Source organism: Somniosus microcephalus, chromosome 11 (genome assembly GCF_052327205.1).
Source record: "Somniosus microcephalus isolate GS21.2 chromosome 11, FLI_Smic_1.0, whole genome shotgun sequence".
NCBI classification, from domain to species: Eukaryota; Metazoa; Chordata; class Chondrichthyes; order Squaliformes; family Somniosidae; genus Somniosus; species Somniosus microcephalus.
In genome coordinates this window covers 167,925,483-167,938,989 of record NC_140997.1, presented here as the reverse complement: position 1 = coordinate 167,938,989, position 13,507 = coordinate 167,925,483, and the positions used below count along the sequence as shown (strand labels likewise).

Here is a 13,507-nt window from a genome sequence, read left to right as displayed (position 1 = left end):
AGTCAGCTGAGTGTGGTTAAACACTATGGCCCAGAACTTGCAGTAGGTAATCACTGCGATCGAACAGCATTCGCTGTCATTACCCCTTTGCAACTGACCACAACTTCAAGATGTAGTGCTTGCGCATTCTAACACGGAAATCCTGCAGTTGCGGTCAGTTATTCACTGCTCCGACACTGGCTGCACTGTGCCCCCCCCCCCCCCACCAGCAATCAGTGTAATCTGTCAAATCAGGGAAACTGACGAAAACTTCGGATCTTCCGCGGTAATATCGCTGCTAAATACCCCATTAAAAGTTAGACCCTTTTGGATTAGGTGTAGCTGGTGTTTTAACAGCATATTGACTGCTAAACAAAGGTTATGGACATGGGAAACAAATTTTAATTTTGTGGAGTGTCAAATTTATCCATTTTAATAAAAATTACAATTTTTAAGAAACTTAAAAAAAATTACATTTCATCTTTATTTCAGGTTTGCCTATTCCCCATGCGAGAGCCTCAATCTTTGTTTTGCTCTCTCTAACATTTTAAAAAAGTTAGAATCAAAGGAGCTTACTCACTTTCTGGTTCGCTGTCTGTGTGAGAATTCTGCATTTTGATTGGCTGCTTAGACAGCTTGTTGACGTCACAGCAGCTCGCACTAGGGATTCCCCATTAACTTGCATTGATTTCAATTGCACGTCGGAGAAGCCGAACTTCTCGGTACCGAGATTGAGATCTTTGTGGGAAGCTTATTTCAGGGCCAATGGTGAATGCCTTTGCTTCGTCACTGAGCGCAAATTACGGGCATTTTCACTTACTACCAAAATGATTTCACTGAGTTGGCCACACTGCAACGGTCGAATAAGCAGACTATTATAAAGTGGGCATTTGTCGGCAAAACAGAAGTTACAGCTATTAACTAATCTGATTTATAATTCCTTCCATGCTTCCTGCAAACTTACAGGTAAAAAATATAATGCTCTGAACAAAATGAATACAGTATATAATAAGTAGGGTATGGCAGCGCAGTGGTTAAGTTACTTGACTAGTAATCCATTGGCCTAGACTAATAATCTAGGGACCATTGGTTCAAATCCCACCATGGCAGTTTGAGAATGTGAATTCAGTTTAAAGGAATCTGGAAATAAAATGCTGGTATCATTAAAAAAAAACCATGAAGCTATCAGATTTTTGTAAAATCATTAAGGAAAGGAAACTTTCATCCTAAGTGACTCTCTAAGAAGCCACTCAACTGTATCAAACATCAGCACAACTAGGGATGGACAATAAATTGCCAGCAAAACTCACATTCTCTGAATGATTTTTTTTAAAGTTTCAGAGAGTGAGCATATCAAGTACTTGCCTATAATCTTCAAATTATTAGACCAATTGGGCCAAAGGGTAGGTTTTTATACTAAGAATCAAAAACTCTAAATTAAGAAAATATTAAATGAACTTGCAGTTTTCCTTTGTCACCAAATATCACTGCAATAGAGAGAAAGATTTGCATTTATATAGCGCCTTTCGTGACCACCGGATGTCCCAAAGTGCTTTACAGCCAATGAAGTACTTTTGAAGTGTCGTCACTGTTGTAATGTGGGAAACGCGACAGCCAATTTGCGCACAGCAAGTTCCCACAAACAACAATGTGATAATGACCAGATAATCTGCTTTTGTTATGTTAGTTGACGGATAAATATTGGCCAGGACACCAGGGATAACTCTTCTGCTCTTCTTCGAAATAATACGTCCACCTGAGAGATCAGACGGGGCCTTGGTTTAACGTCTCATCTGAAAGACGGCACCTCTGACAGTGCAGCACTCCCTCAGCGCTACACTAGAGTGTCAGCCTAGATTTTTGTGCTCAAGTCTCTGGAGTGGGACTTAAACCCACAACCTTCTGACTCAGAGGTGAGAGGGCTTCCCAACTGAGCCACAGCTGACACTGTGGATAAGACTTATTATGGCTGAAGAGTCACCTTGTTTAAATTCAACACATTTTACATACAGTTGCATTCCTTATTCAGATGGTACAGATGATGACTTGCCTCCTTGAAATTAACCCTTTCTCTGCTGTTGTTGTTTTTGAGTACTCCCAGGTATACACAGACACACATAAGAAGATGCAACTGCCCCACCATTCAGACATTGCACAATAAATGGGTAATATAAAATTTCAAATACAAAGTTTTCCTTTTCACATTAAGATCAATTCAATACAATCAAGTTGAAGACCAATCTTTTTGGTCTTCAACTTCATTTCAAGTCTGGAGTTCCCTTGATAGCTATAGCGTACTTTAGGTTCAAGTGAAAGCTGCAGCTGAAGTGGGGGGGGGGGGTGGTGGCGGGATAGTGAGAGCCTGCTGGTAAATCTGCAGTTTCTCGGTTGTCACACTCCTTGGTATTCTGGCCAATAATTATCCCTCAATCAACAACACTAACACAGATTTTCTTGTCATTAACTCATTGTTGTTTGTAGGACCTTGCTGTGTACAAATTACCTGCCATATTTCCTACATTACAACAGTGACTACAATTCAAAAGTACTTCATTGGTTGTAAAGTGCGTTGAGAAATCCTGTGGTCATGAAAGGCACCATATAAATGCAAGTTATTTCTTTTCTTTTAATTGGAATGAATATAGGTTGCAGACCCTGGCTGAACAAATAAGTAAACTGTGTATTCTGGGGTGTTCAGTTGAGCAGAATGGAATGACCATCTCTGTGCTGACTGGGTGGCTACTGACACTGTTTCCTTTCCTGGGGACTGGTTGTTCTGTAGTATCAATAGAGTTTTAACTGTGCCCAAAGTTAAACATTTTTAACATTTTGATTTCCTATGTTCTTATTCTGTGGAGTTCTCTACCTCAGAGAGTTGTGGAGGCTGGGTCATTGAATATATTTAATGTGGAGATAGACAGATTTTTGAACAATAAGGGAGTCAAGGGTTATGGGGAGTGGGCAGGGAAGTGGAGTTGAGGCCAAGATCAGATCAGCCATGATCTTATTGAATGGCAGAGCAGGCTCGAGGGGCCAAATGGCCTACTCCTGTTCCTATTTCTTATGTTTCTTATGTTTGATTGACTGGAGGGGGGGTATACTAACCTCACTGGGGAGCCTGAATATCTTAAAGCTGGCGCTGTTGGTGGCTCAGTGAGTAAAGGCCAGGCCAGACTGGTGAAATCCTAGGTTTGCTGAATTACTAAAATTTGTATGTCTGGTGAGTATTTTCTCTCTGGAGAGTGAGACAAAACTAGTGACCACAGTGGAAATAAGACATTTGTAGCAGCAGTAAAGCCCTCTACTAAAATTATCGTAACTTCTAGTTTTAATAGAAAGTCTGTACTACCAGTATTACGATAACTGTACCTCCATAGTGATCGCTCACTTTCCAGCCAAAGCAAAAGAAATTCTGGAATGTGCACATAGTACAGAATGATCCTCCGGCAAAATGGATTATGTACATATTAGTGAAGGAGGAGGGGAAAGATCCCAATCCTGAAGCAGGAAATGGGGGATTTGTATCCTCAGCTGGTGGGGGAGAGGAGGAGGGCCAGGATTAAACATGTAAGACTCCTCCTGAACACAGGAGATTTACAGACCTGCCAAGTGTTGGAGGGCAGCTGTGCAACTGTTCTCCAGTAGGAGTCAGCACTTCCAGGAGAGGAGGTGTGATGTGGAGATGCTGGTGTTGGACTGAGGTGGACAAATGCGAGAAGTCACACAACACCAGGTTATAGTCCAACAGCTTTATTTGAAATCACAAGCTTTCGGAGCGCTGCTCCTTCGTCAGGTGAAGTGAAGAGATGCATATAGGCACAGCATATATAGTCAGAGATCACTCTGACTATATATGCTGTGCTTATATGCATCTCTTCACTTCACCTGACGAAGGAGCAGCACTCCGAAAGCTTGTGATTTCAAATAAAGCTGTTGGACTATAACCAGGAGAGGAGGTGAGTAAGGTGCAAAAAATTTGAAAAAGATTCAACTTCTTTCCATCTTTCTGTAAAATATTGACTTTTTAATCAAATTGTTGTATGAATACTTTGTGCTGAAAATGAAGTCATTAAACACTTTGGGGGAAAAATTGGGTCGCACCCCCTTTGGGACGCTAACTTCGCCGGGGCGCTACTGTTAGCTCCCCCGCGCCCAAAATTGAATGGTAACACACCAAGCAGAAGGCAGGGCACTACTGGAAGCGCTCCCCCTCCCTCTTGGGGCGCTCACATTCAATATTGCGGTGCTACGTGCAGTAGCGCCACGGTACTACAGGCCTCCCTCCCCTGATTAAAGGGGAGGGGCCTAGCGCAGCACGCACCGGGGCCCTGCTGGACCAACGGAGAGCGGGGTGCCGGCAAAAGGGGCCGGTACTCAAGAGGAGTGCCGGACTGACTGATCATGGCCAGCACCCCGCAGGAGGAGGTGAGAGGGGGCAGGAGCTGGCAGGTAGCCCAAAGAAAATGGCCGCCCGGCACCTGCCCTTTCATTTGCGCCGCCCAGGCCACAAACACTGCACCCTGACCCTGTCGGACATAGCGTCCGGCGGTAGGTAGGGGGCGCAAGCGGGGCGCTGCGCACAGTGATGACGTCATCACCGCAGGGCGCTACCGGCTACTGCCACCGCTAACTTGCCACTGAATTTCACGGGAGGCATTAGCAACTTCGTGACCTGGGCGCTAGGTGCTTTGCGACCTGTTAGCGCTCCCTTGGGGCGCTAATGGGAGGCGCAAAGCGATCCAATTTTCCCCCCTTTAAATCAGTCAAATTACTACTAAAACGGAGCACAAATCTACTAAAAATAGAACTGGTATAAAAACAGTATGTACTATACATACAAGCATCAAATGTAGACAGGGTTCAATCCAGCAGACAAGGATCATGCAGATCAACCTCTCCCCTCAATGGAGAATTGAAGGTGAAGGGAAGGGAGGAAATGAAGGAGAGAAAATGGCAGCAATGAAAAGCAAAGGGAAGAGGGCAGAATTCTGGTGCTGCTGCTTTGGGGAGAACAACTTTAGGCATTGGGAGGGAACAAAAAGATTTTTTTACTTAAAAAAGGTGGAGAAATTTAGGAAGGGGGCTCCAGAAAATAGCACCAATGTTGGGGCAAAGGGAGTGATGGGATTGCACAGAAGGGGATATTGGGCTGACGGAGCTGCAAGAATATGATGAGCTGAAGGCACACAGTTATTTCTAGACAAGATGAGGATTTTAAATTCAGAGAGATGGGGAGCCAAGGTTGGTCAGAGAGGATGGGGTTAATGGGTGAGCTGGACACCAGCAGCATAGTTCTGGATAAGTTGAAGTTATGCAACATGCAGGAATGGGCGGCTAGCAAGGAAAACTTTGGAATAATTGAGTCTGGAGAAGACAAAGTACATGAGGGTTACAGTGGCAGAAGGGCTGTGGAGATGTAACTAAGTGGTCTTGGTGATGGATAACACTAAATTCGGTTGATTTGCACCTTCCGTGGGCACAAAGCAACTAGCGCCTGGGAAATTCAACGGGAGGTTAGCGGCGGCGCTAACCGTTAGCACCGCGCCACCAGCGATGACGTCATCACCGTGTGCAGTGCCCCGCTCGCACCCCAGCTGTAATATTGGGTGGTGCCCCCCGACTTACCGCCGGACGCTATGTCCGCCGGGGTCAGGGGGGGCCTATCTGCAGCCGGGGCGGCACTAGTTAAAGGGGAGGTGGCGGGCGGCCATTTTTGTTGCTGGCTGCCTGCCAGCAACTGCTCCCTCTGCTGTCCCCGGCCTCCGTGAAGCCCCCCCGCGGTGTGCTGGCTGCTCTACGTGAGTGCGGGCTCCTTTGCCAGCACTTCTGATCCCTGGTGGTCCAGCTGGGCACCGGGACACGCTGCGCCAGGCCCCTCCCCTTTAATAAGGGGAGGAAGGCCTGCAGTACCACAGCGCGACGTGCCGCAGCGCCCGTAGTACCGTGATATTAGCTCGTAGCGCCCCAAGAGGGACGCGAGGCGCTTCCAGTAGCACCCCTCCTCCCTCTCGGGGCGCTACCTGGGAAAATCGGCCATGGGGGCGCTGTGGTGCTCCCCCCCATTTTTACCCCGTGGAGTTTAAAGCTCGGCTCCAGTCAAAGAGGACATGGATGTTGCAAATGGACTGCTTCAGCCCAAGAAAGTAGCGGGAGATTGGTGGTGGCAAGGGAGAATGGATTCCGTGGCAAGGGAGTAGTATTTATGAAAAAGCCAAATCCAGTCCTCAATATATATTCTTTAAAGATTTAATCATTTTTTATCCAATACAGAGACAGGGATCTTACAAGTAGCTTCTGCTGTTGCTACCTTAAAGTTAAACCATTAAGGGAAAGCCAATAAGCTTAGCATCTCATACTGTGCATTTGGATAGAGTCGAAACACTGATGTTTGTTGAATAAAATACAATTTTGTTTGGTTTCTCTTACTGAGATTTTACTGTCCCTGTTCGACATTAAGTTCACGTGTTACTGTAACACATATATTGTATGTAGAGGAACACTTATATGTTAATGTGCTACAAATGCAGAGTCTGTTTTTCATAGAGAATGAAGCACTTAACATCTGTATATTGCAAGGAGTATCTGATTCACCTTAATGGTCTATAGGTCCATTAACCACCCTTAATAATTAACCAGTTGTAAGGGGCCATCCATAATTAGCATCGCTTTCATAAGAGTACACAGTTCAGCTCCCTTTACCAATGAGTACTGTAAAAAAATCATGAAAATTGCAGATATATACGTAAAAAAGTACATAAGAGCAATAAATCTCACTCCCTAGGACTAAATGACTGCCACCAACGGTGCTGGGCATACATAGGCTCAGTTATTATTTTGGTTGCTGTTTGAGAAAGGGATGCTGTTTCATGTTGCTGATCTGTGTGAAAGTTCCTCAGCTAGAACATTAAAATTGCAATCATAGCTTTCAAACAACTGTGTATGCGATGTAAACAGATGTGGTTCTGCAATATAAACAGGGCATTAAAAGAGAAAAAAAATCAACGTTCCCTGGCTTGATGTAGGCTCAACAGTCTATACACTGTGCATTACATTGGGGTTTAGTGGTCTACCCCCAGCATCTACAGTACAATGTTCAACCACAATAACTTGCACCATGTTCAATGGTCTACTATAACATGCTCTGTGGATTGTCTCTTTTGCTTGAGGAACATTCATGATCGACCAATTTCACACAGATCCCCAGCTTGCCTTTTGCTGCTAATAAAGTATATTCTAACACCTATACCACAGGCCATCAAATGGGGAATGCTAATTCACATATTCCTGATAATTTACCTTTTATTATTTGAATCAAGCAACAATAAAAATGCTACATATATTGAAACAATAAATGAACTTTTTTTTTAAATGCCCACAGCTTACGGGTATCAACTTTACTCCAAACAAATGACATACTGACTCTTGCACAGAGACTGACAACAGATTGTTTAGAGTTTTAAATCACTGAAAATAATTCCAGTTGATTTATTAATTCTCTTCTTGCTTCCCCACTTTACTGCTTCCCCTTTCTCAAGCCTTCATCAAGATGTTGTCTGTCATTTTGGAGACAAACATACAGTACAAGCTATGATCTCTCTCTGGGTTTTCATGGCATCTTCACTATGTCCATCAACTAAGAAAGACCGTTTTCCAGAGGCTGGCCCCACCAAATGACCCGACTGAGAGCTGATGAAACTCATCACACATATAGGTTGAAAAGTTAGAATGCCACCATCACTGGGACACGAACCAAGGACCTTTGCAATGCAAATTTAGTCACCTATCTGCTACGTGGCTCAGCCACTCATTCTGCTTTATCAAAAGTTTGCAATATCGGCAATAAGATTCTCCAGAATTTTCTATCATTGTTATTCAACTAAGTAAACTGCTAAATATCTAAAAGATGCCTCTATTTACTAAATGTATCTTATCTATTGGAACGCCCACGTAAACTTGGGGTATATCAGCACCAAAAGGAGAACGGCCTCATGAATAGGTGTAAGTCATTTGAATGTGTACAATTGTCCAACATTGAAGATGAAAAGTTAACCCAATTTGTTACTTACACAAATTTTGCCAACCCATTTGATAAGCTCGATTTGAAATTAGTAATTTGGTACATTTTATTTTGTGTATTAAATTGTTCTATTGCATGAACTGGCATGTAGCCAATTAAGTTGCTATTTCATGCAAACAAATTAATTAGGCTGTTCCAAAGCTCAGATTTTTGTGTATTTTTAAAAATCAACTGAAATGCTTGCAGCATGTTCATTTACTTTCCCCAGAACACTGCTTGAACAATTGGGATGGACTGGGGGAAATTTGCATATTATCCAGTCTTTTAGTCTAGATTTGCTGTTTCTTCCCCAATTAATTTGGTTTGCTTTTCAACAGCATTTGTTTAGTCTGATGATCACATTCTCATCATTGTCAGTTAATTATTGTGAGGAAATGGTTGATTCCCTAGCTTTTTTTTTCCGAGGAAATGGTTGATTCCCTAGTTTTTAGAGGAAGCTGTCTTGTAACAGCATGAGAAGTTGGAAATGTTAGAATTACCCGTCTACTTCTTACACACCTTTGTTAAGTAACCATTAGCTTGAGGGAGAGGAATCATAATTCCTCAGGAAATCCAGTCAATGGCACAAATGGTAACCATTCGATCTGTGATTGGGGGGTGGGGAAGGGGGGGTTACAAATTCCTCTAAGGAATGGTTCACTTAAGCCAGGGAGTTTTAGAATTCCACAGCGGACAGACACAGAGCCTGTGACTATAGGTATAAACCTTCCAGTATTTTTCTTCATGGGCTAAGGAATGGGCAAGTTACGATTAAAAGAAATGATGTAATTACATTATGGAGCTCGCTTATTTCCTGGAACAGCATGTTCCAAGATTTCAACTGCAGGACCATGCCAAGTTTGCATAAGAGACAATATTATATGAAAGAAAGAACTTGCATTTATATAGCACCTTGCAAAACCTCAGGATGACTCAAAGCACTTTACAGTTAATGAAGTACTTTTGAAGTGTAGTCACTGTTGTAATGTAGGAAATGTGGCAGTTAATTTGCAATAACAATAACCAGATGCATTAATGGCCAGATAATCTGTCTTTGTGATAAATGTTGGCCAGGCCACCTGGGAGAACTGCCCTATCCTTCTTTGAATAGTGTTGTGGAATCTTTTAAGTCCACCCAGGGGCTACAGTTTGTCTCATCCGAAAGATGGCACATTTGACAGTGCAGCACTCCCTTAGAACTGTACTGGGAGTGTCAGCCTAGATTATGTGCTAAAGTCTCTGGAGTGGGACTTGAACCCACAACCTTCTGACTCATCGGCAAGAGTGCTACCCACTCAGCCACAGCTGACTTCTTGTGCTTATGCAATGCTGCCTTAAATCTTACATTGGGGTTCCCTGCTGAGTGGCAGGCCAAGTAATCCTAGGTTCAATTCCGAAACTGTGCTGAATCAGTCACCTCAGACAGGGATTGGTAGGAGCATTGCAACTGGCCTCATCACCTTCAAGGAAATATCATGCAGGGTTCCCACTCCCAATTACTATCCAATGACTTTTATTAGAAATACAAGTGTGAACACTTGGTGAGGATAGAATAAGGTGCTGAGATCCCCTCCCTCCAAATCCCATGGTGGAATAGCCTGCTGACATTCGCTGTCAGTGCTCCCAGATAAGTAAGATCCAGCGTACTGGAGGGAAATTAAGGAACATTACCTCATTAAGCTGGCAGTGACTTCAGGTGGGGGAGCAAGGGGAAAGAAAATGATAGACAGATCTAGCAAGAAAATAAATAAATATATCTTATATTAACTGTTTTTAATGCTAAGCTCAAAATGAACAAGAGTAGCACCAAATTCAGGTAACACAGTGGCCCGGATTTTGCTGTCAGCGGCGAAGGAACGCCGCTCACCGTTCATTGCACTTACAGCTGCCCAAAGACTTTTTGTGGGCTTTTTCACAGCAACTTGCAATAATTAGAGATCCATTTCAGCACAGCGCCCTCTCCAGGGGATCTAGGGACTGTGTGAACAGGGAAATCAACAGCTTGTCCCTTCACCCAATCAGATTGATGAATCCTCAGTGAGACACACAGGCCCCGATATTTACTGGGTAGCTGCGGGGAGGGTGGGGCGGTTTTGTGTCAGGTCTTGCCGAATTTAACAGCAGGACCTGATTAACGTTTTTTGTCTCTGTTTGCCGCCCGCAGTCAGCCAGTGTAAGAGGCTGGCTGGCTGTCGGGTGGGTAGGCCTTCGTCATCAGGCTACAGCCAGGGAGCGGAGAGTAGGGAGGGAGCGATCGGAAACCGTGGGAGGGTGGGGGCAGGATGGGGCTAGGGTGGAAGGGTTAGGGGGAGTCGGAGATCAGAAGCCAGAGGGGCGGGGTTAGGTCGGAAGCTGAAGGGGCGGGGGGGGTAGATCAGAGGCCAAAGGAGGGGGGTCACGATCATGAAGGGTGGGGGGAAGGCAATATCCCCATTGGCACAATCGCAGGGAGCATGTATATGAAGTGAAATAAAGGGAAAGAAAGATGGCTTTTAGAGAGAGATAAAAAGGGGCCAGAAAGTTAAATAAAAAAATTAATTTTAATTATTCATTAAAAAAAATTTTTAAATCTCCAACAATAATTAAAATCTGAAGGAATGAGACTCCACAAAGTAAATTTTCATTGCCAAAGAGGTTATTTGGCAGTAAATAAGACTTCTCACGCTTACACTTGAATGCACCAGTCCTAACTTTTTCTGGTGTGTTTAGTGGGTATCCAGTGGGTAAGTACAACTTCACACCCTTCATATGTTTGAATGCCTAGTCTTTCGGCGAGGTACGGGTGTAGCAAAGCTCGTGGAGCAGCAGGGTAACTCAGACACTGACTTCCTGATTTCCGCGTTTAACTGTGCATGTGCGGACCCCAGAAGTTACTGTCCGATTTACTCCATAATAACAGTGAGTGCTGTAAGCCTCCCCGTTATTCCTACTGCAAAATCTGGGCCAATGTAATCACATCACTGAATTCATCAGCGTGTTTACCATAAAAGCTTGTTACATTACGATGTCAACACCACGCCTTTATGACTTTCAGTGGTTTGTCCTATTTGCTTTGTGACTGCCAGCATGTGCTAAGAAAACCGTTACAAAGCTGTCTTTTAAAAAAAACTTTGGCACTATCTACAGTTTCTCATGCACAAGTAGTAACAAAGTGTTCTAAAGTTGACACTTCAATAGATAAATAAATAAATGCACACATATATACATTATATATATACTTCGACAGAAAGAATGAAAAACCAGACAACCAGAAATACACACATATATCCATCCATCCATTTAATTGAGCAATCTCAGATTTATGATGCCAGGGTTTGAGCACAGCAATATATTGCTAGCACAGTAAATTGTTGCAACAATTAGATGGGTCCAAAACAGCAACTGACCAATACAAGGTCAGAAATGAGCAGTAAATTACTTCACTAAACGTTGTTATTAAAAACTGGATTTTTAATCTACTTTATAATTTGGCACAGTGTTAAACAACTACCATAATTTTTATAAGCTTGAACATATTTTCTGCCATCAACTTAAAACAGGATACCCATATCTCTTTTGGAGTTTTGTGGGTTTAAAAAAAAAGAGATTTATATCCTTATTGCAGTTGATAAAAGCCCATTGGTCGCCTCATTTTAAGTGTTTGCATTTAAACAGGACAATTCAATGTCTATCTTCAGAGTTTAAAAAAAATCATATTTCTTAGCAGCTAAATGGTGCTTGTCCTTGCTTTAAGTTAGCATCTTAAATGAAAGGTAACCAGTTCTGCTTTAAATCTGCACTGTCACATTAACAATGAAGCTTTCACTGGGATTACAAATGAAAGCAAACAACTTGGTTATCTGTAGTTGTATACTGAAATGCTTCATTTTAACCTAAGTATTGCATGCAATTACTGATTCAATGGGTTGTCAGTAAAATAACTATTAATGAGAGATAAATACATACCTTTTGCTAATATTTTATACATAAGATCTCTCAGATTTCACGCTGCATAAATGTTTCATCTCTTAGATCCATTACCGAGCCACTTTAATTACAACAGTCTAGGAAGCAAATGCTCTGAATATTCATTTGCAATTTGAGGAGATCCCTGTCCTTTCAAAGATTATCCCACTGGAGGTATCTTGATTTTAGGAGGTTGCAAGATGCTTAACAGCACCACACAGGCAACTCCTGAAACAAAGAGCAGCTCTAAATACCTTTACCCACTTGCCTGGATCTATTCCTGTCTGTGACAACTATGAATGCCATAAAGAATATTTTCTCTTCATCTTTTTGTCTTCAAATCTACAATATCTCTCAACAAAAGAATCTATCACTAAAGACTTGGGAAATAGAAATCCTGAGCAAATCAAATGCCTCTTAGACAGCAATAGTACATGAAGTATTATTTAACAGTTGCAGCAAATAGAGAGCATTTACAGTAACTGAGGCTTGTATTTACTGCTGCTGTTGAGTTAACACAAACACAATAATCCTTTCATAAAACACAGACACCACATACTTAACTGATTCCATCACAATCGCAAGCTGCATCTATTAAGTATCAAAACAGAATAGCACATATTACGAAGCTGCACTCCCACAAAAATATTTCTATGTACTCACCGAACTAAATGGGAAGGAGCATCAGTTTCCTTTCCACTTTCTGTTCCAACAAATAGAGGTTCAGCCTCACAGCAAGTCACTGCCTCCACTATACTGATCAACCAGGCATAGCAGGCCCTTATGGGTTGTCTATGCAGCTGGGAGATAATGGAACCATTTTCTCAGCTGGGACCAGACACTTAACTGCTATACACTGTGCGCTGTGTGTCTGTTCACTGGCACTAATCAGGAAGTACAGTGCTTCTCAACCGCATTTCCCGAAGCACCTACACAATTAGCACATGAATCACATGGACACGCAGCAAGGTCTTCAACTATTCTTAACTGGATACCCTAACAGAGATTAGGATTAGAAAATCCTAATAGCTGCTGTAGTTTCTCATTGTCAAAGCATTATGTTAAAGCACAAGCCTGCTTTATTTTGACATGAACATCAATCTCACTACCAGTACATGTTCCTGTTATGTTGCCCACATGTTTATGCATAAATGTTTCAATAGCTATTGTATTAATTGAATTTAAATATTTTATATCCTGTTTAATATATCACACCAAAATCATCAGAAAACAGACCATTTGGTGTAACAAAAGGCATTTAAACCGTATGTAAAATTTTACTTATTTTATAATAAAATTGCCAAACAACAGTTTTGTCAAAGCTGCTTTAATATAGGCAGTAGTATTTGAACACATATTTAACATGTAAAAATATGTTTTTCTACATTTGCAGGCTTTTAAATGTTTATTCTGGTGTAGATTACAAAACAGATTCTTTGAACCATGTAATAGTGACATTTAGTCAACTCGCCACACTTGTGTTGCAGAAAGCATTATTCATGTGAATATGCACTTAATTAAATGTCA

General features: G+C 42.3%; 1 protein-coding gene across 5 annotated transcripts in view; it reads right to left on the bottom strand.

Annotated features, from left to right (window-relative positions):
• Positions 1-12,997, bottom strand: part of LOC147110976 (contactin-4-like) — a 2,035,446-nt gene extending 2,022,449 nt beyond the window's left edge. The window contains exon 1 of one of the 5 annotated variants that reach the window (XM_086001418.1): positions 12,644-12,997. The gene's annotated coding sequence lies outside the window, so the exon portion shown is untranslated. The other 4 variants (XM_086001414.1, XM_086001417.1, XM_086001415.1 and 1 more) reach the window with 4 other exon arrangements.
• Positions 12,998-13,507: the final 510 nt, after the last annotated feature.